This window comes from Anabrus simplex, chromosome 14, assembly GCF_040414725.1.
Source record: "Anabrus simplex isolate iqAnaSimp1 chromosome 14, ASM4041472v1, whole genome shotgun sequence".
Taxonomy (NCBI): Eukaryota; Metazoa; Arthropoda; class Insecta; order Orthoptera; family Tettigoniidae; genus Anabrus; species Anabrus simplex.
In genome coordinates this window covers 86878581-86902722 of record NC_090278.1, presented here as the reverse complement: position 1 = coordinate 86902722, position 24142 = coordinate 86878581, and the positions used below count along the sequence as shown (strand labels likewise).

The window sequence follows — 24142 nt, the reverse complement described above, 5'->3', positions numbered from 1 at the left end:
TGTTATCCTTAGCTGCCTTCTTTGCAAGATTCAATTTTCTTGTAAGATCCTTCAATTTCTCCTTACTTCCACAGCCATTTCTACCTCTATTTCTTTCCAGTCTGCACCTCCTTAGTCTCTTTATTTCTCTGTTATAATAAGGTGGGTCTTTACCATTCCTTACCACCCTTAAAGGTACAAACCTGTTTTTGCATTCCTCAACAATTTCTTTAAACCCATCCCAGAGTCTGTTTACATTCTTATTTACCGTTTTCCACCGATCATAGTTACTTTTTAGAAACTGCCTCATGCCTGCTTTATCAGCCATATGGTACTGCCTAATAGTCCTACTTTTAAGACCTTCCTTTCTATCACATTTATTTTTGACTACGACAAACAGCTTCATGATCACTAATACCATCTCTTACTTCAGTTTCCCTATAGAGCTCATCTGGTTTCATCAGCACCACATCCAGGATATTTTTCCCTCTGGTTGGTTCCATCACTTTCTGAATCAGCTGTCCTATTAACTTACTTGCCATTTGTTGGTCATGCTTCCTGTCGTTCACATTTCTTTCCCAATTGACATCTGGCAAATTCAGATCTCCCGCTACAATCCCATTTCTTTCCATGTCGTTTCCCACATAGCCGACTATCCTATCAAATAATTCTGAATCCGCGTCAGTGCTACTCTTTCCTGGTCTGTACACTCCAAATATATCAAGTTGCCTATTATCTTTAGAAATGAGCCTTACACCTAGAATTTCATGTGTCTCATCTTTAACTTTTTCGTAGCTTACAAATTCTTCTTTCACCAGAATGAATACTCCCTCTCCCACCATTCCTATCCTATCTCTACGATACACACTCCAGTGCCGTGAGAATTTCTGCATCCATTATATCATTTCTCAGCCACGATTAAACTCCTATTACAATATCTGGTAAATATATATCTATTAAATTACTTAATTCTATTCCTTTCTTTACAATACTTCTACAGTTCAACACTAACATTTTTGTCATCCCTACTTGACTTTCAGATCTCTGGACCCTTATCACCGCTCCTTAGACTACCCCGTTTCCCTGAATGTACCTCCCTATTACCCTTCCAATCAAATTTCTTAACTTATACGTACCACTGTGGTTTAAGTGAAGGCCATCTGAGCGCAGATCCCTATCTCCTACCCACCCATTGAATCAGAAGGTACTTGACTATCATTCCATGCTAATCTTACTACATAGAGGGCAGATTTTGGCATACTTGCACGTTTTCTTTCAAGATCAATATGCCCATAAGAAATACACTATTCATACGATTTAAAATTGATTGGCTAAGTTTTATAGTGCATATATCAATGCATAATTGCAGTTTTTATTATTTTGTATAAAACAACTTATGGTATTGTATATTGATATTCAAATCTGTACAACAATGGAAAGAGATAAATATTTAAAAATTGTTTGTTGCCAGATGCTTTTACAATGCATTGTGGCCAACAAGAGATACATTGTACTAAAGTTTGTGTAATTAGGAGAAACATTATACATAGAGGAAAAACAAGTATTGTGCCAACTGTGCAATAGTGTATATAGGAGTGCTTATGAATCCACCCTGTCTGTATTACACACTGAAGCAGCTTCATCTCCCCCATTTTTCCAGTGGAGTTTTGGTATTTACTTCATATGTTGGAATCGTGGAAAAAGAGTTTTAAGAGGCCTGAAGTAGCAGAGGAGAGATCCTTTCTCAATCTAGCTGTCCCAAAAGTATTCTTCCTTACGAAGGCTGCTTTTTTTTTTTTTTTTTAACCTGCGGTGGGTCATAAATAAGAAAATTGTACATGGCTAAATCAATTCATTTCCAAATGTTAGATACAAATATGGTTACTTTTCAACATAATCACAATGAATGAAGGTTGAGGCATTTTTCATACCTGTAGACAAACATTTTTATCCCCTCTGCACAGTATGTTGGTGTCACTGAGTTAAGTGACACAAACGTTGGTTTGAAGATCTTCATCCTCCTCAAACCTCTGCCCTCCCAGCCATTTTTTCTCTCCCTGAAAGGGATGGAAGTCGCTCGGCCCTAAAGCAGGGCTGTACGGCAGGTGGGCAGAAACGTCCCATCCAAATTCCTCAGTTGTTTGATGTCATGAGCACTGTGAGGGTGAGCGTTGTCATGAATCAGGAGAATTCCAGATGTCGGCATGCCTCTTAGTCTGTTCTGTATAACTCTCTGCAGTTGCCAAGTCTGGCAATAAACAGCTGCATTGATCGTAGACCCATTCCATAAACTCAACAAGCAATGCACCTTTTTGGTCCCAAAAGACTGTAGCACTCATATTGTTGAATGTTTGCTCAAACCTTCTCGGTTTGTTTGGCGTGTGTGTGTGAATCCATTGTCGCGATTGTTTTGCTGCAGGGGTGACATAACTAACCCTGTTCTCATCGCCAGTTGCAATTTTCTTCAAATCGCCACCTTCAGCCTTATAACTGCTGAGGAATGTCAATGCTGCTGCCATCGGGTGACTTTTGTGGTCATCAAACATCTTTGAAACACAGTGACCACACAGTTTCCTGTAGTGCAGGTGATTTGTTAGGGTCTTGTAAACAGATGACCTTGAAACTGCCGGAAATTTCTCAAAACTCTTACGCTTGCGAACCTCATTGTCAAATTGTTGAACAGTGTAGGCCTAATCTGTGCCCCACCATCATGAACATTGTTCTGCCCTTCTTAAACTTCCTGCACCATTTGCACAACTCCATTGCTCATACATTTTGGCCCTTATACCCAACTCGTTCGTCGGTTAATGTCGGCTGCACTATTCCCTTCTGTTTGAAGGTAGCAAATCACACTAAGCAACTCTCATTTGGGGGCGAGCGTCAATCGTAGAGATTATATTTCCATACCATAACTCGGCTCAATGGCATGATGTTGGTTTTGGCCATGGAGAGAGGGGGGAACATGGGAAAACAGTTCTCACCGTTCGTCTTATTTTTTACCTGTGCAATGGAGGTTGAGAAAGAAAAGTCCTCATGTGCAGGAGAATTAAAACTGAAACAGCTTGAAGCTAAATAATGCCATTTTTTGGTTTTATTTTATGGTCTTGTCGCTAGCAGGACCTAACCAGTCCAGACCAATATTTTGTAGCTCTTTTACCATTCATCATTCTTATTCATTATCTGTGGATAAGGTGCTGATGTTGGCAAGCCTATTTAGTGCATTGCGAGCTCCCCGGAGCCACTGCTATGTTGGGTCTATAACCTATACCTTCTATGAAGACCAGGAACCAGTAGAAATAATGCCAAAAGAAAAAGTAGCTAAAAGTATTCTGCCTCATCAGTTGACATTAGGACTGCTTATGAATCCACCCTCTTTGTATTACACACTGAAGCATTCATCTCCCCCATTTAGAAGATAGTGGGTAAAAACTCCTGTTGGCAGTCCTGAAGATATTTCTGTGGTTTCCCATTTTCACACCAGGCAAATGCTGGGGCTGTATCTTAAGGTCATGGCCACTTGCTTCCCACTCCTAGCCCTTTCCTATCCTGTCATCATGATAAGACCATCTGTCGGTCCAATTTAAAACAAATTTCGTCTCTGCTTTCCTGTTATGTTTCACTACTTCAGGTCTGAGACTACAACAGATAGAATTCCTTTTACTTTGAGAAGATTTTCAGAATATTTCTTTTTTGGGTTCCCTGATTCCCTGGAATCTGCTAAGAGTTCACCTGATATACCCAAAACACTTTATTTACTTTTTCCTCTCCCTTTCTAAGATTCTGTATTGTCCAGAAAGGTTTCTGTTGCCTGACCTAGCCTTTTCCCAATTATTACCAAAATCTTCAAAGAGTTCTATGATTTCATATTGTGAAGATATGTTCAAAGTTTCATCATTCTCACTAAAGTAATTATTCTGATCAGACAGATTTTTAATCAGAGCTGTTCTGTGACTTCCCTTCCTTCTCCCAAATTCTTGTGGAGTTTATGGTACCCATTTGTCACAAAACCAAAATATGTTCATTTTTAAAGGTCATGCTTATCTGTAGTTGGAACAAATGACTTGTACCAGACAGATAATGTGATAAGTTTGTCTCTAAAATGTTTCTTTTAGGTAGGAAACATGGAAGTATTAAGAATTCTTTTAGGGATAAGTTTCTCTGGCACTGAATAGAACCTAGCAGATATATTAAACAGAAAATGTAGTTCTGGGATTTTTAGTCGAGACTTAGTGCATATCAAGAATTTGCTGAACTTATTCTGTGAGCTTGTTGTCAGTTCCTAATTTTGTAGGATGAATTGCAGATTGCACGGTTTAGGTAATACAGGGTCTCTCATACAAACTGACTGAGCACATGGTGTTTGTACACTGCCCTATGGCAGCTGCCTCAGCCAGACTCATGTCGCGCGTGGCTGCCATGCTTTTTAAGTGTGTGAAATCTTACCTCATAAAAGATGCTGGAAGTGTCATCCGTTCTCGGTTATACAGGTAACCAAATTCTGGCTGACATGAGAGAATTCTGCTACTGTAATATATCTGATTTCACTAGTAATGTTGTCTTCCAGTTCCTCCAATGTGTGAGGATTTGTTCGATACACTTTTTCTGTGTTTACCCCGCTAGTAAAAATCGCACGCTGCACTGCCGTTTCGGGGGGGGGGGGGGCGGCGGCGAACGCCAAACGCCACTCTCCCTATCATAATGAGGGACTTCATTAGCACCATTAGGATTTTCTGCTCACCAATAGTTATGACCAGGCAGTGAATATCTTGAATATTACATTTAAGTCGTCCGCCTATTCAATACGTACATAATTAAATCTAGTACATGATTCTTCCTCTAAAAGACATCACCAGGTGGAATAAATTACAACAATATATCAGATATAAAAATTACATTAATAGATTGGAAAGATAAATTAACTTTAATACACAAGGACATTTAAAATAAATTAGTAAATTTTGTTAAAGTTCCTTAAATGGTATTTAAGATTGAAGGCTTCAGAATTTAAAGTCAACACCGGGCTGGAGCAGTAAAGTTATTTGTAGAACTGAATAATGTTTTGTCTGAAATTAAAAGAAAAACTAGGTATAAGTAAAGAGATGGAAGATGAAATAATAGAAAAGGAAATCCACAGCCTGTTTCCAGTCATTCGACTGGGTCAGTAATTAATGGTTATGAATTTCATGTTTTTGGTCCGTATTGAACTGAGAATAATATAAGTAATAATAATAACGTAAACGTTTCCACCTTTTCAATACTAAAATATATTCACAAAATTATAAATTACACGGTACTAGTTTCGACCCATCTAGGGGTCATCATCAGCCGTATTGAAGCAAAGATCACTTTTGGCGAAATCCTAAGAAAATGTTATTTTAAAGAATAACAAGTGAATGTGGTAGATGAAATGAGATGTTATTATGGTAATAGTTAATAATACAAGGAATATACATACTAAGAGGTTTTTAACAAAGAATAAAGTATAAATGGGGTGTTGTAAAAATTATAATCATGGAAATCAGTAAGTTCTTCTATTGAAATGACATACATAAAATTATATATAGCTTAGGAAGAGGGCTTAAGGAGGAGCTGAAGGGTGCGGGAGAAAGTGTAATTGTCTCGGAAAAGTCATGTCATGTCATTTCAATACAAGAACTTACTGATTTCCATGATTATAATTTTTACAACACCCCATTTATACTTTATTCTTTGTTAAAAACCTCTTAGTATGTATATTCCTTGTATTATTAACTATTACCATAATATCTCATTTCATCTACCACATTCACTTATTCTTTAAAATAACATTTTCTTAGGATTTCGCCAAAAGTGATCTTTGCTTCAATACGACTGATGACCCCTAGATGGGTCGAAACTAGTACCGTGTAATTTATAATTTTGTGAATATATTTTAGTATTCAAAAGGTGGAAACGTTTACGTTGTTATTATTATTACTTATATATTATGAGTCAGGAATGGAATTAATGAAGCCTCCATCTAACGGCAAGGATAGGAAATGTGCTGGCTGCCGAAGCCTGTCGCACTCCTCTGGGGCAATGATTAATTAATGAAATGATATTGGAGAATGTTGTTGGAATGAGATGATAGAGAAAACTGGAATACCCAGAGAAAAACCTGTCCTGCCTCTGCTTTGTCCAGCACAAATCTCTTATGGAGTGACTGGGATTTGAACCATGGTATCCAGCGGTAAGAGGCTGGCGCCTGAGCCACGGAGGAAGATGAAATAATGTGATTTAAATAGTTACTTCTTTGTTATTGGCCCCGATGCACAGAAAAGTACTCTCTTCTGAGGTGTCGATCTGAATTCATAACAAGTACCAGTAGTTGTTACGTTGAGCAGCGAGTGTGGAGGGGAAGTGGGAAGGAATGTTCTGGGCTGTGGAACGATCAGAGTGTCGCAGAGCATGTGAAAAGTTAAGACATTTCTTTCTAACTTTTGCTTTAATCAATTCCTAATAAAAGATGTTACACTTCTCAAAGGTTGTTTATATTACTCGTTGGATTGTTCCTCTAGTCCAGATAAATGTAAATTTCCTCGGGGGGCCAATAACAAGGAAGTAACACAATTTAAATCATTTCTTTTATCTCTCTTAGTTTTAATTTCAGACAAAACATTCAGTTCTACAAATAACTTGACTGCTCTGGCCCTGTGTTGACTTTAAATCCTGAAGTGTTCAATCTTAAATACAATTTAAGGAATGTCTATCAAAGATCTTAAAAGAAATATTTTAAATCGAATGTTTTTATTCACAACGATAGTTTTATTCATAAAATCGTAAGATTATTTCCAACTAACTTTATTATCAAGAGTTCAATGAACAATTCAACCAATTTTATTGACTATATGACTTGTAACTTTAACGAAGTTTACTAATAAATTTATTTTAAATGTCCTTGTGTACAAAAGTATCTAATATCTTTCCAATCTAGTAATGTAATTTTTATATCTAATATATTGTAATTTATTCCAGGTGATGCCCCTTAGTGGAAGATACATGTACTAGATTTAATCAATTATGTATTGAATATGCGGACCACTTATATATAATATTTAAGTTATTCTTAAATATTTGCTACTTGACTTTAGTCAACATTGGCTTTTTATCTAAAATGAAGTTGTTAAAGCTTGTCATATGTAATAGTTTTGACTGTTCACATGGCCATTAAGATGAAACCAGGCCTCATCCAAAAGGAACATAAGCTATGGGTCAAATGGTTATTCAGTGATGTAAGACACCACTCACGATACCTCACTCTTGTGGCTTGATCAGCAGGTTTTAAACAATGTTAAAACTGTTTGTGTGTGCACATGTTTTTTATTTAGCACTGAGCCAGTAGATTAAATGTATTTACAATTTATTAACAATTACATGGAGGTGACACTTCGCCAATAAATTGCTGAACAAATGCTTCTCATACGCGTTGAGCAGACTATTGCTTAAAGCAAGTTCTACATACGAAAATAACTGTCTCATCATGTTAACAGCTGAAATTGAGTGGCGACTGCTAGGTTGAATATGTGCACGTGCCTCCTGTACTGGTGCTTAAGTCTGGGAGATTAAAAGCACTGCTGGATGGTCTGGGTTTGAGACCCTGTACACTTGTCTGAGGCCTATGGTTTCATAGCCTTTCTTTGGAATAACTTTCCCCATACTTTGTTAGAAGGTAGACCATTTTCTTTTGGGAGGAGAGTTTCTTACTGCACATCATGTATTCTTGAGTCAGCTGTATAGGTGTGACTGACTGGTTGTTTCTTGTATTTTCTAGGTAAGCTGGACTCTGAAGGTGGAATGTTCAGCTCTGGTAGATCAAGCAGCTCAGAGAAGACTGGAAGAGGCCCTGGTGTAGACAAACTTCCCAGCTCAATCACCGTCGTCTCAAGTTTTTGGTGCTGCAACAAGTTGTGATGAGAAATGATTTCCTCTGTACAGAAACAGGTCTGTGTTGCTCCATTTCGACTTTTAGAAGTAGCTCTTTACTTTAAATACCTTGGATAGATTGTTCCAGTTTGTTTTTAAGAAACCAGTTCTTGTATTAATGACAGAATTGCAGTGGAGTGTGTGAGAATCTGTTACATGGAGATTAAATTTGCTAATGACCATATATTCTTTCTATTAACATACTACGGTGTCTTTTTGTTTTAACTTTGGTCGCAGCACCACTTGGAACTGCATGGCTGGCACAGTGACACTTGGTCGCTAGCTAGTATAGGGAGAAATGAATCAGATTGTACCTAATACATACTAATTTGCTAATATTAACAATGAACACAAGGAAATTACTGAAAAATTAAGAGAACATTCCCATTTATTTGGACAAACTCAAGACTGAAATTTAAATGACATCCTAGAGCACGAAAGTCCCCTGTATTATATCCTAATTGACCTAAAGATACTAGGAAGAAAATATGACTTAATAACTAAGAACATAAACAAGCTAGAATGCTCCAATTCTCAACTACAATCTCCCTCCCCCACACGAAACACCAGTGTAGGAGCTGAGGACACATTCTTCCCTCACTTCCCTGCTGCACTGCGATAACAAGCACTTTTCTACACACACCAGTACAACACCAGATAGAAGGCAGAAACAGCCAGGAGACTACTGTCTAGAAATGTAAAGGGAAAATAACACTCTTGATGTTGACCGGGTGGGGGTAAGTTTTTCTTACAGCAATCATAATGACTATTTTCCACGACAGATTCCATCATACATACAGTATTACTCCCATTTATTCCCGGTTATAGATTGGGTTGCAGACTGTCAGCCAACTTATAAATGCAGTCTAATGCCAAACAATCCTTAAGATCCTTCTGTGGAATGCCAACTCTAATGAGGTTGTCAATTTTGACACCCAAACATAACTGAATTTTGAAAACTCATTTCGAAATGAGATGCATTGCCATAAGACAAATCGTCACATTCTCAGAATATCTGAGACGCTAACATAAGAACTACATAACTTGAAAAACTGTGTTGTATGACATGAGAAGTATTTTTAGCTATAAGCCATTTTAATGATAAGTGTTTTAAACCATAATTTGATAGTTTCACCCTCCTCCGCTTTCCATAACACATTGCTTTAGTTTGAGCTAAATTCTTTTTAAAGTTTTCAAATGTCTTAAAATGTCCTTACTTGCTGTAAATAGCACACCTAAACAAGACGTAGCTGATGTCTAGTCACTAGATGAAACATTTACTACAGTTTTGTTTGCCAAAGGCAAATAAATTGGTATTGATTAGGTGGAATCACTGATTTGTCTCAATAGTATATCACATTGATACAAATAATGATAGTTTTCTAGCCAGTATAACGCAGCCTTTCCTCCTCACATCGCAACAATTAACATTTATAGAAAGTTACTTCTAGTGAAACTATTAGTCTAAATCCTACCTGGCATTGCATTTGATGTTCAAAATGTTGTCGCTCAGCTGTCGGACACACAGACACCTCGTAAACAGGTTTGCAGACACTCGGTTAAAATTGAAATAGAGGTTCAACCTATTTAATACAAAAGAATAAGAAATGCAGTGATTACATTCTTATTTAATAAGTAAAAGTGGTACCGGTTTCGACCCTAGTCCAGGTCATCATCAGCCGATTAAAACATGAAAAACAATGTACCTCCCATTGACTAGGTATGTAAAAATGCTTACTTTGGTTTTGAAATCCACTCCTTCACTTCAACTTTCCTTCACTACCAGTGTATGTAGTACAATAGTAATCGTTGCATTAATAATTATACTCTTATTTATATATCTTTGCTCGCAATGAAAACCTCTTAATTCCACTCGTGAGAAACACGTTTCTCCATTAGCTTTGTGAATGCCACAGAAGACTCCAATGGTCGAATAATTGGGCTATCATTAAACACTGAAAATGGCAGGAACAGTCCCCCGGCCATTTCTGACCGCTCGGTTTTGTGCTTCTTCTGTAAACTTTGCTCCGAAGGAGTTAAGAGGTTTCCTTCACTCAGCGACTATTATACACAATACATATTTGTTATTAGGGAACGGAATGGCGTAGGGGCTTAGTTGCTTACCTCTCATCCCGGCTACGGTGGTTTGATTCCTGGTGTTGCTAGGGTGGAATTTTGTTGAAAATCCCATGGTGTAACGAAGGGCATGCGACCTTAAATCCCTGCCACAATTCTTTCATGCTTCTGTGTGCATAGACCCTGAGCGAGTGGGATAAGCTGCAGGTGAAGATGGGGAAGTTAAGATTATTTTGCATATTTGTTACTTCTGGTATAATCGCAATATACTCTTACTTCGGAGGTGGCGGGTGTACAAAGGGGAAAAAATTGGATGTTTGGGGTATGCCAACCAAAAAGTTTGAATACCACTAAACTAAGACATGTTTTGTCCTGTTTTAGGACATCCTCAGATGTAGTTCCTTATGCATGAAACTTTTTAAGAAGACAAAGAAGATTCCAATTAACAGCACTTATTTCAAGTATCCTTATTAAAGGGAGTAGTTAAATGCTAGTCTTGGGATTCTTATCTTGTTGTGTTTATATCTTGTTCATGAGAAACACGTTCTTGCTGAAAATATGCACTTTTACACTTCGTCTTAAAATCTCCAACCAGTCTTAACTTACAAATGTCCTTTCTACTCCAGGAATTGATACTTAATAACTATTAAAATAGGCTTATGTCAGTGGTCTATTTGTTTAGAGTGGTGGTGGATTTCTCTTATTCTTGGATAAAACGGACTATGTTTTAATTGAAGGAAATGAACAAATTCTGTATATTACTGTTATGTCCAAATCTGGAAAAAGGAGAAAATGATAGTATGTAAATGTAAAAGGATAGATTATCATGTGTAGTTACATTTAAGTTCTACTCACCCCGTACCTCTTCCCAAAGCAGACTTGGCACCACCTACTGTATTAACAGCTGCTCTCCATCTAGGATTTTTATTTTATAAGTTTTGATTATCTCCATAAACGATCAGCAGTGTGTGCAGTTGCATTATCTTGTGTGAATTACTGCTCTCTTCTTCTCTCAGCTCTTGAAAGAATGGCCTGAGAATGACCTCTATATCGGTCGGCATCTGTTTGTTGGTAGGCCCTGTAATTCTGCGAGCACTTACTGCGCACCAAACTCCTATCTTTACATCGTGAAGTGGACGGACATGCAGCTGGTAGAGATTTTCTGCACTCCAATAGAGGTTGTTTTGACTGTGTATGTAGCCACTCAAGTGGAGCCATGCCTCATCACAAGGGAATGAATTTTTATGTAATAAGAAATAAACATATTTATAAAAATGGAAAAAAATATATAAAATTAAACAGAATTGAAAGGTGGCAGCTGACAATGGTTGGTCACATTTTGCTAATGTATTGTCTAGAATTTCAGTATTAAATTTTCAAGTTGATTATCTTTAAATTAATGAGAATTCATAATTAAACACATTACGTAGTCATTTTATTACACACTGTCGCCTTGGAACAGGTCACACAAACATAAAACATGCGACAGTAATGCATCTTAAAATACATGAACTTTAAACACATACTAGAGGTTACATATAACATACCTTACAGGTCGACCAAAACAACTACGGAAAAGATGTGGAAGAGGCGTGGAAACCTGAGGTCAGTGGGATCGTATTTGTTGTGGGGGGAGAGGAGGAAACACAGTCACGCTTCAGTTTGTTTAATGATTAACAAAAGAAAAGTACAAAACAAGTTAATGAGCCAAATAATTAACATAGTAGATGAAAATTAAGAAAATGGAAAAACTAGTTCACAGGAGGTACGTAATATTTATCTTCAAATCAAATTTAAAAAGACATTGTTGAAAACGTGTTACATCACATGTGAAGCCTGAGCCTATTGCTGAGGTGTTCACTGGTCAATAACTTCAATCTCTTGAAAGTGTTCCAAGCTTGTTTGATTCTATTATAGACTTCTTGTGAAAACTCCCATTCAGAATTTACCAGACATTCAAGGTATCTCTAGGTTTTAACTCATTCAATGTTTTCTTCAACTAGTTCTAGTTCTGCGTGAATAGTCGACCAGAAAAATGTATATACTCCTTGTGGAACAAAAACTATTTTTTTGAAACATTGATCACATACAAGACTGTCTAGAGATCTTGATCGTCCTCCAAATACGATAACTTTTACACTATCTAAACAGTTCTTGTGAACTTTGTACTTTGCTGGATGTACATAGGTTATATTCTGTGTGAACTGAACAGCTGTAATAGTGGTGTGGAGAGGCGAAGCATACGGATCCTGATTGGTTGTTCATCAGTGCACGGACATTGATCACTATTACAAGTGACCTAATATATTTTCCCTTTGATAACTCGGTGACTATGAACTTTGTGCCAAACAGAATCGTAGAATCATATACTGTATGTATTAAGGCCACGGCCGCTTCCTTCCAACTCCTAGGCCTTTCTATCCCATCGTCGCCATAAGACCTATCTGTGTCAGTGCGACGTAAAGTCCCTAGCAAAAAAAAATAAAAAAATACTGTATGTATTGTCTGAATTAAGCTACAAGATGACACTACACACATTTTTGACCAAAACTGGACTATGATAGTTTTTAGCTGCCATCTGTCATTTTGTTTCAATATTGAAATTTTGTAAACACTTTAAACACATCACTCACCAAATCAAGTTGAGGCTGTGGCAGATTAAGAGCTCACTCTTGCAATGAATTTTACGAAGTTTTCCCTCACCAACTGGTGTTGGTTGTCTTGGAGCAATGCATGACACTAGGAAAAGGACCTTTCAACTTCACAAGGACACTCTTGCATATTTCATCACAGGAATGTCACTCGCACTCAGTATTTCAATTTCACCAATGTCTTCTTGCCCTTCAAAAACTTCAGCAATCTTACACATAGTGGAATCCATAATTATTACCAAATACTTTTTAAATTTCTGTTTAATAGCTTTCACTTTGGGATGTCTTAAGTGAATTAATTTCTTCCTCAGCATCATGCATCTCATTGTGTTGGTTAACAAGTTGGTTGAGGTTTCTAATTTTTTTATGCAAGAAGACAAAATAACTCAATTTTTGCAGATATATAATTCAATAGAATTTCAGCTGATGATGATTGTTGCTTGAAAGGGCCTAACAGCTAGGTCATCAGCCCCCAATGGTACAAGCTGCAACAACATGCAACTATAATTAAACATTAAAGATGTATCCACTGACTAGAATCTAAAACGAATGATCAAAAGATGACCACGAATCCAAAACAATCAGTGGATCCGATTCTCAATGCCTTATTTCTGGAGATGATCCTAGTTATCCAAAGGGGTAAAAAATCCAGGTCATTGGCCCCTCGTAATAGTACTCATCACAGGTAGCTAACTCGTAGTGTTCCTCACACAGGAGTAGTACTTGTAAGCAACTCGGATCCATGGTGTTCCTCACATAGTGGTACTAATCGCAAGTAACATCGACCCATCGTTGGTATTTTAGTTAATCTCTCACTGATTTAAAATTTTCAAAATTGTTTGCATACTGCTTCCAACCATGTCCCCCAGTGAGTAACAATGGGTCTAGCTGGAGGTGCAACATCTGGAGTTTTTGCTCTAACAAATAGATTCTTGTTGGTGCTTTCATCAAGTCAGTTTGAAATCAATTTGTCAACTTCAGGATGCAATGTACGGATTTGCTTACATACTCTCTGCAAACCATTCACTACACAAGCTACGTATATCATGTAGGGGAAGTTCAGAGAGGCCTTCTTCATATATGGAGCAACATCCATAATTAAGAGTAAAACATAACTTGTACCCCATAACTGCAGAGATTCATTGAAAAAGCAAGCCATTGTTACATGATTCGATGCTATTTCCCTACACGTTAACAGAAAACACCCCTTGGAAACGGTTTCATTATCTAACACACCTACCATAAAGTTTCCTACTTTCCTACAGCTAGGAGTCTGCTGATTCGTCCATGCTTACCCGTATTCTTTAAATCGTTCTTCTGTGATCATTCCCAGCATTTTCTTTGTAATATGCAGGATCATGCAATTTTCTTAATATTGATTCATTAGGCTTTTCAAAATTTGTGTAGTTTGTACGAAAATTTCTAAGGTGTCGGCTTCTTCTTTATATAAAGAAAAGTTTTGCATAAATTTGCATAATATTTGGAACTTCTGAAACTGAGGTATGCGAAGAAGCTGCTTCACCTAAAAGAACTTGTCTTGAGGTAGAATATGAAGCGGCTATTCCATTTTAAGGGGCAGTCAAATCAAAACCGAACACCTGCCATAAAATTTGGCACACTGGGGCAAAATGCTGACAACCAGGAATGAGTTACCTGGAAAATTTATAATGTCCAGTAACAAACTACACTGGTATCGTAAAATTACTCATTCGGAACAAGTATTTCAGATTCCCTATGGGAATCGACATCTTTATCAAAGTGGCAATACTTTTGTTACGTATAGATACTGCCATCACTGCAGTAGAACTGCATAGTGGCAACTCAGATGCACGCAGTTGTTAAGTCATGCTTTTGTTGGTGTGCAGACTGGTCTAGTGTGTTCATCCGGCTGTAGAAATGTAGACAAGCAAAGAAAAGCAGAGAGGTGTGGTTCGTCTTCTGGTGGCTGAGGTACAGGAAACTCATTGTTGCACGTCTGCTGTGTATTGCGAGCCCATCGAGCCATTACTCCTGATGTGACAGGGGGATTGATGACCTTATCTGGGAAAAGAGTAGTTACGGACGAAGAAATTAGTGTTCAGTTTGGCATTAGTCATGGCAGCATGCATGTGGTCTGTTTCATTCAGATAAGTGCAATAGTAGGTGTGGTTGTGGATCCATCAGCGACCTACCTCTGTCTACAAAACTGAAATTGATCGTCTTGTCTCCCAGTGGAATAAGTGGATCAACAATTTTGGTAATTAATTTTGAATAAAACCATTCCATGGTCACATTGTAGCAGGTGTTCAGTTTTCATTTGCCTGCCCTTTATATACCCTGCTAAATGCTGCAAGACTCGTGATTGCTGTTCCGTACTTGCAGGTTTCCCACATTTTTGGCAGAATAGAATTTTGCTTTTACTTGTAAAAAATCCACTCTATTCAGAAACAAATTTCTGCAAACGAGAACATATACTTGGCTTTGCTTTCGGCGTACAAAAGAACACATCCGACTTCCCAGTAAGACTGTGGATACTTTGGCATTGAAAAGGTCAGATAAGAGGGGATAGAAGAGAGTGATAAGCATCTACAAATAAGAGATCGGAATAGGTACAGGCCCAAGATAAGATATCAACTGCTAATAGGCACAAGTCAAAAGGACAGCCAGCTACAGGCCATGGGAAAAACAGCTTGGCTCTATGTGGAAAAGTGAAAAAAGAAACAAGTGCGGAAAATGTAAGTTTTTCTGGAGAGAAAGGAAATCCTAGGACAAATAGAATGTGAAAAATTAGTAAAGCGCGGGGAAAGAGTCTTTCAAAGTAGGTATACCATTTCAATTCTTAGAATTAACCGCAGTTCCACAATTCTGGCCGGAAGGAATCTTAGTAAGATGATTTAGTTTCTTTCGAGGACAGAGAAGGACCGAAGAACTTTCTTTCAACTAACACTAAAATGCTAAGAATCATACATATTATGTAATGCAGAGGGACTGAAGAACGCTCTAAAATACATAATCTGAATCGACAATAAAATGTTTGGATGTACTTATAGCAACAGAAACATTCCTACTAGAACCTAATGACATTCCTGAATTTTATGGGATACATATGCTTGCCAAGCCAGCGAAAGGCAGACCTGAAGGGGGAGTATCCTGCTTCCTTAGGTGCTGAGCGGGAAAACTGCAAGAGTCTTACAAAGAAGAAAACATGGTTATAGTGCATACATCGATGTTAACAATAGTTGGAATATATATGAATTTGGATATGACATTATTGAGAAAATATCAACTGCACTTACTGGAGTAATAATGGTTTTGGCCTTAATATGGTAAATAAAATAATCAGAAAATTAAGCAGAAGTTTCAAACAAATATAACACCCAAAATAGAGATGTATATGCCAGGTTCACTTTTAACAATCGTAACGTAGATGCAGTAACGAATCTGTTCAGAAAACATAACTATAAGATTGCTTATTCAACCAGTAATAATAAGCAAAATTTTTTAACTACAAAAGCGTTAATTCCCTCGGGAAGGACAAACATTTAAATTCAAGGGTTTACAAATTAAACTGTCAATGCGAAAAATCTTATGTGGGGCAAACTGGACGCAGTTTTACAGTAAGATATTTAGAGCGCGTCAACGCCGCGAGGCACAAAAAATTTTTCTTAATGGGCCAGCATATGAGTGCAACTGGTCATCAGTTCACTACTATAAAGCAAGATTTGACAATATTACATAAAACAATGGTAGTCTACTAAATACACTAGAATATATAGATCAATAAAGTAATCAGGACAATAACCTGAATAATATTAATAGGACCCCTCTATACCAGGGCTGGCCACAACGAGGCTCGCGAGCCACATGTGGCTCTTGACACCAACCTTAGAGTAAAATTAAAAGATATAATTGATGGAATCTAACTGCATATCGCGGCAGTCGGTAGCAACGTTATTAGTGCTGTAGGTCAGTGGTGAGAGATGGGAGATGAAGATAGTTCTGGTTCCTTCCACTAGATAGTGCTTTGAGCTTGTGTGTCAGTGTTGTGAGGTGAAGCCACTTGCATTCACATGTAGGCAGTAGCGAGTCCCAATACTTTTCTGTGTGCAGTTGTGTGCTGTTTGAGTACAGTTGTGGCTTGGTGTCCGAACAGTTGCGACGCTGTCTAAAAAGCGTAAATATGAAGAGGAGAATCGAGCTTTCAATACCGACTAGGAGGAGGAATTTGTTTTTGTAGAAAGAAATGGTAAGCCAATGTGTCTTTTGTGTCAAATAACTTTGTCACAGTTCAAGGCCAGTAATCTAAAATGCCATGACAATAACCACAGCAGTTTCAAAAAAGATTTTCCTGTTGGTTCTCAGTTGCAGAAAACCAAACTGAAATCTCTAAAGGAAAAACTTCATGGTCAGTAGGGTTATGTCAATTTTTACCAAGGAAGCAGATTTGACAACCGAAGCTGGCTACATCTTGGCTTTTTTAATATTACACATAAGAACATGGCACAAGTTATTTCTGTTTTAGGACCCAAAAATAAGAAACTGATCAACGAAATGCCCGCTGCTAGACACACAATAGAGCGGCGAGTTTATTAGTTCGGGTATTTTTAAAAAAATCCAAAAAATCTGAGTGCTCAGCAGTTAGTCTGGCTCTGGTCGAGTCTATTGATATCAAAGATAAACCACAACTAGCCATATTTGTGAGGTATGTGTCAAAGGACTTGCAGGTGGTGGAAGAACTTTTAAACCTGGTTACATTGATAGATACTACTCGTGATTGTGACACTAAAGAAGCCCTGGATGGTGTTTTACAGCAAAACTCAGTGCCTATCGGTAATATTGTCAGCATTGCTACCGATGATGCACCATCTATGACTGGGACGAAACAAGGACTTATTGGGCTTTTAAATGCTGACACATCATTTCCTGATTTCCTACCTGTACATTGTATTATTCACAGAGAACATTAAGCAGCAAAATATTTTCAATACCTGCATATTATGCAGGTAGTTCTGGATACTGCTTAGTAAGATGGCTATCAGTAAGCAATGTTCTTGGCGGATTTTTTATTTACTTGATCCAATCAAACAGTTTATGGAAGAAAAAGGAAAATCATTCCCTGAACTTAGTGCTTTTTTTTTTTTTTTTTTTTTTTTTTTTTTTTTTTTTTTTTTTTTTTTTTTTTGGCAGATGTGGTCCAGCGTTTAAAAACTCTAAACATATCTTTACAAGGAAGAGAAAAAGTTACTTCTGATTTGGCCCAGACTGTCTTAGTAAATGTTTGTGATATCAAGAAATTGGAGGGTAATACCTAAAGGAATTCATATAGGATGTTGCTATTGATGCAATGTCAAATATCTGTGTAGCAAGAGGTCATTCTTTTGGCACTCTGTAGCCTTTAATTTATCCTTGTGCTGTTTATTATTGCCCATTGTTACATTATGACATCTGTTACATAAAAATGGTTTGAACCATTTAGTAGAAAATCAATTGAATATAAGGTAGTAGCTTGGAACTTGTAATACTGTGAATAAAGGAAGTCAGTTTGAAACTGTACTGTATGCCAAAGGAGTATCTGTACGTGTCATCAGCTCGAGAGCAGTGAGTTATGTAAGCATTTCACAATAACTGAACTGGAATTAGCTCTCAGTAAGTGTAAGATTGGGAAGTCAGCAGGACTTGATGACCTTCAAATGGAACAAATTAAGAACTTTGGTTCTGTGAAGTGCTGGTTTGTAGAACTCATAATTGTGTTCATTCTTCCATGATACCTAAAATATGGAGGAAGGCTAGGGTCATAGCCATTCTAAAACCAGGCAAAGATAAAAATGACCCTAGGAGCTACAGACCAATCTCCTTATTATGCCATCTTTTTAAGATTCTGGAGAGACTAATCCTCAATAGGTTGACAGATGAAATCGAGCCACTTCTGATTCCACACCAAGCTGGTTTCAGGAGAGGGAAAAGCTGCACATTGCAGGTGTTAAAATTAAGTCAACACATAGAAGATGGTTTTGAAAGCCAGAAAATCACAGGAGCTGCATTTATAGTTCTCTCGGCAGCATATGATACTGTTAATCACTGAATTCTCCTAGGAAAGGTATATAGCATGACAAAGGACTTCCATCTGACTTGTGCCATTAGAAACCTACTTCAAAATTGAAGTTTCTTTGAGTTCCAGGGAAAAAGAAGCAGGTGGAGGATACAGAAAAATGGACTACCTCAGGGAAGCGTGTTGGCACCAATGCTTTTCAATATTTACACAAATGATCAGCCTCTTCCTGCTGGGACGAATAGTTTCATCTATGCTGATGATTGTCATCACTTCTCAGGGGGATAACTTTGAGGTGATTGAACATTGTCCAAAGCTCTAGACACTCTTGCTGGCTATTACAAGAAGAATCAACTCACACCAAACCCAACTAAGATGCAAACCTGTGTTTTCCATCTAAACAGAAAAGCTTCCTGAACTCTGAAGGTCACTTAGCAAGGCATAGCATTACAACACAATCCAACCCCGAAGTACCTCGGAGTCACTCTGGATCGTGCCTTAACCTACAGAAAACATTGTTTGAACATCAAACAAAGTGGCTGCTAGAAACAATATTGTGTGGAAGCTAACTGGAACATCTTGGGGAGCACAGCCAGACATCTGACCTTTCGCTCTGCTATTCTGCAGCTGAATACGCATGCCTGGTGTGGTACAAATCTTGCCATGCCAAAGCAGTTGATGTAGCACTCAATGAAACCTCCCACATTATTACTGGATGTTTGAGACCTACACCTCTGGAAAAAGTGTATTGCCTTGCAGGGATAGCACCTCCTGACATCTGCCATGAAGTGTCAGGCAAGAAAGAAAAGAAAAAGGTGTTGACATTGGAAGCCCACCCTTTGTTTGGATATGAGCCACCACGCCAGCGGCTTAAGTCTAGGAAAAGCTTCTTGAGAGTATCCGAAACACTTGCAGGAACAGCGCAGCAAGTAAGAATTCAAGAATGGTGCGTTAGGAGTCAACATACGAGGATCAGTCAATGGATGACCCCGAAAGAGGAACTCCCTCTGGTGTTATGCAGTGCAGGGTAAACCAGAAGAAATGGGGTTTTGAAGTGGACAGTACCTTGTGTGTATGTGGAGAAGAGCAGACCACAGCCCATTTGCTGCAATGTAGTTCATGCCCATTCAGCTGCACAACAGAAGACCTGGTTAAAGTGAAGCCAAATGCACTTGATGTTGCAAGGTTTTGGGCTCGCATAGTTTAATGTGGCTCTTTGCCATTTAAGTATTTATATTATGTTTTATGTTTTTTCCTTGTCTTTAATTTTAAACTTGTGTATGCTTCTGACACGATATAAATAAATAAAATCAGCTCGTCGATGGCCTAACGAACAAGGGGTAGTTATTTCCACTGACAGCCCAGAGATATAATCTACTTGTAAAAATGTTATTGTCTTTGTGTCCCACTAACTACTCTTTTATGGTTTTTGGAGTAAAATCTACTTAACCTGATTTCTAGTGAAATATGTATAAAAAGATATTAATGTAAATTTGTCATGAAAATGCAGAGAAATCTGTAAATGTTGCAGGTATTTCACTTGCCATTCCAGAATTTCTGGTCTTCCAACTAAAACCTTTTCCAGGATTTCTGGTCTCTTGATAAAAATCTTACCTTTTGATTAGCACCACCTCCAATGTAATCCCAAGTCATGCATTATTGTATGCAGAGTGAGTGACTGCACTGAACTGTCATCCACTTCCAAAGCTTCAGAAAGGTTTTATTAAAGTAGGCACTTCTTTTCTCACAGTATAAAATTCATGAATCTTTCACCTAATATCTGCTTTTATGAAATCAACAACTGGAACTCTCTTCTTTCACCTTGTTTTAATGCTGGAGTCCTAAACGTAAGTTCACCGCTACCCAGACTTGACAATCTGTCTTTCATTATCTTTGCCAGTGTTTTGACTCTTGTTGCTTCTTAAATGTCTGCACAACATTCAATTTCAAGTCTTGTCTTGCTTCATAAATTTCATATGTTCACTCACTTCATAAACAATTTCTCATGCCTGACCCTGCAGTGGTCTCCCAGGTTTAGAAGACCTAGAAGCCATGCTTGTCACTTGAGTAATTTCAACTTAGCCTGTACGTAACACATACCGCTTGAGGGATGTTTTCACTTCGGTGCTAGCCTGGCGATTGGACCTGCTGCAAGAGTGGGGGGGATGATAGCTCCCACCACTGCATGTGCAATCATTTCTTGTGCAGGATGCTTTCAACCAAAATGGACTATAGTTAGCATAACTATGAAATTTCAGATTCCTGTGATCATTCCAGCCTGTGCTGTGTTTTGCTGAATACAGTTAAATTGTGGATACCTGGTACTATTACAGACAAATCTTTGTGCCAATCACCACCACACTACTTTACTGTTTTGCCACTTTTAGTGTTAGCAGTCACTTGCATGCTCCCCATTCAATTAATGGACAGGATACACTTTTTGTCAAAATTATAACTGTTCAACATCTGGGAAAAATATACTCTGACAACTTGGAGAATGGGTGCAAACATTTATTAGACTTGATAATGTTTAACGTAGTAAGAAACTGTATTAAGAAAAACTATGCATGTATTTAAAAAAAGCAATTTGGACAACAATAATCACTCTTTCCCCAGTTTTGGGAACTAGGGGATTGGAGTAATTTATTCTAGTAGGTCTTCTGTGCTTCATGCTGGGGACTTTTGGTGCTTGATTGTAGAGGTTTTTCACTGGGTAATGGATGTGGCACATCCCTGTACAGCAATCAATATTTGAGTAGAGATGAGAATTATAGGCACTAAACTTGCCTGGTGATTTTTCTTTGGGCATTGCCACAGATACCCTTTTTCTTCACAACACGTTCTGAAGATAAAACGTACGCGTACAATAGTTCACATCGAGAAGGAGGTATAAGGGTTTGACGTTGATTGGTTCTCGCATATGTCTTAGAAGATTGGAGGGGTTGAAGGCTTTGAGGTCAAATTGTTCCTTGTTTCTTCTGATGGAAATTTCCCAAGAACTATTTCTGGTGACTTCCAAGGATTCCCATTTTTGTTCGTGGGGTGAATAGATCTTGAGAAATGAGAAGATAATACTGTTGTGCATGTTAGTTACAATATAATGCACTGGAAGAAAATTGGCTTCTTTAAAATAGATTCAAAAGGCATCAAATAGGCAATTATACTCAATAGGCATGCCCCTGAAATATGCATTTATAGGCACAATAAAACCAACTAAATCTAGCTTAAAGGACCTTAAAACAGAATTATATCTCAAAAGCCTAAGTCTCTGAACACAGGAATAAAATATGCAAATTCCTGTCTGAGTGAACATTCTGTTGATGGGTCCCATGACATGTGCCACTTGACTAGTTGGGCCCATGAGAGTTGGAGTCTGATGTTTAGTGCCATTGGTGACAGTTGACTAACTGCTCAAATGGTCTGCTATGGCAATAACAGGTGCCACATTTAAGGAAGCTATTGCCATGTGGGTTGGCTGGCTTCCAGTTGCTCTTGTGATATTATTTGGAGTGGTGCTGTTAGTTGTTGCTGGTTTATGTAATTATTTAAATGTTTTCTGAATATTATTTTTGTTAGTTGTTTTTGTAAGTTAATCAGTGGCTAGTTGTGCACTTCTATATTTAACATGTGCATTTGTTGAGGATATATTGTCACTTTAGTGATTATGTAATCCATGTATTGGCAATGATTTGTCTTAAATTCTGGAATTATTAGCACAAGCTTAGGAATGGGTCAGTTTATTGAATGGCATTAGGCCTACATATTTGATTGAACACTCAGCCGGTATGAAAGGGTGACATGCTGCAGATGGTGTGAACTAGGACAAAGCAGTGTACTTCGTAGTTACTGCTTTTGCTGCTCAAATGCCACTCAAACTCCTGTGGGCCCAACTATAGATGAACCTTGACAGATTTCTCATTGGTGTGATTGTTTGGATGTATACTGAACTATATACAAAGTAAAATTCCAGTTTAAGAGATTAATTTTCAAATATATTTTCTTTGTTTGCAGTTCCTGAGCTGTATTTTCCTGTACTGCATGGATGAGATGAAGATTTGCTGTGGCTGTTAGAAAATTGTTCAGCAACTAAGACAATAAAATAGTGGCTTCATTTTGCATTCATGAAAATAAGTAGTGTTGCAAGAAAGTTTAGGGAAACATTGTGTTTTTATTACCATGTGATATAACAGTGCATTGGAACTGCTAACATTGGGAAAATAGTGGTCTTTTTTTGGCCCAAAGTAGACTTCTTGATAACTATTATTACTATTTGCAGTACATTTTATAGTTTATTATTTTGACAATTAAATGAAAAATAGAGTAACTGGAGCAGTTTTTATTTATTGCTGGATTGTTTGTAATCTATTCTATTTTAAATTGATAATGATATCTCTTCAAAAATTTTGCAAATGGCTGAACATTTTCAGTTATTTTTCCAGATGAGGGTGGAGGAAATAGTGGAATAAATTGTTTGATATAACTTCCAATGGGCTCATCACACTCAAAGTACTTTCTTGTGTTAATATCTTGATATAATGGTTCTAAAGTTCTTTAATGGAAATACAGTTTTGTTCACATAGCCTTAACATTATAAATTCAGTACTATGATTATTTTGAAATCAGAAATGTTTGAGAAAATGTGTAATCAAACATGCTTCATTTGCCATTGTATTTTTGTGAAGTACTTGTCTGATTTTCAAAATAATTGTGGCATTTAATTTATAATATCTGTAGGTTTAAGGCTATGTGTAGGTTCATGAGTTATTTGAGGTGGACAACTTAGTTGAACAATCCTGTGTAATACTTTTTTTAGCATTCCAGTATATTATACTGTTTGTGGGAGTTTCTTGAAATGTTGTTCATAATGCCAGAGTTGCAAATAGGGCATTTGTGGTTTTTCTATTCTGTTCAGGTGTTCACTTAATTGAGACCTGTTTGTAATAGGAAGCTGGCAACTTTCCTTCCTACATTTGGTACTGTAACTGTCAGTTTTCCTATATTTAGAGAATTTGTTTTGACTGGAAATTGTCATAAAAATCTGAATGTTCAGGATACTTATATTATAAGACCAAAAGAGTTTGTTTTTCCTCAGGTTTGATCAATTGTATTACTTATTGTAACACTGTGAAAATTATGTAATAAAGGATAGAAAGAACAAAAAGGACTTGTTTTTATATATATATATACACACACACACCTTATACTTCCTTTTCATGTAATGAAGTGAGTTGTAATTCATGTGTATTGCAGCAAGAATAGCTTAGGCACATGTGCCTATACTGAAATGAATAAAGGATTTTAACATTCCAGGTTTTCCATTGTGAATACACCAAAATTATGGAAATTTGGACTTAGTTTTTTTTTTTTTCTTTTTTTTTCAGAATTACATCAAAAATAAGAATTTTAATTATAAAAATTTAATTATTCCATTAAATTTAAGAAAAATTACAAAAAAATAATGAAATTT

General features: G+C 37.3%; 1 long non-coding RNA gene across 1 annotated transcript in view; it reads left to right on the top strand.

Moving 5' to 3' along the window:
- The window catches only part of LOC136885701 (uncharacterized), a 31709-nt gene extending 7967 nt beyond the window's left edge, over positions 1-23742 (top strand). The window contains exons 2-3 of the long non-coding RNA XR_010861582.2: positions 7769-7938; positions 22687-23742. This is a non-coding gene — a long non-coding RNA (uncharacterized lncRNA). The remainder of the gene's footprint in view (positions 1-7768; positions 7939-22686) is intronic.
- Positions 23743-24142: the final 400 nt, after the last annotated feature.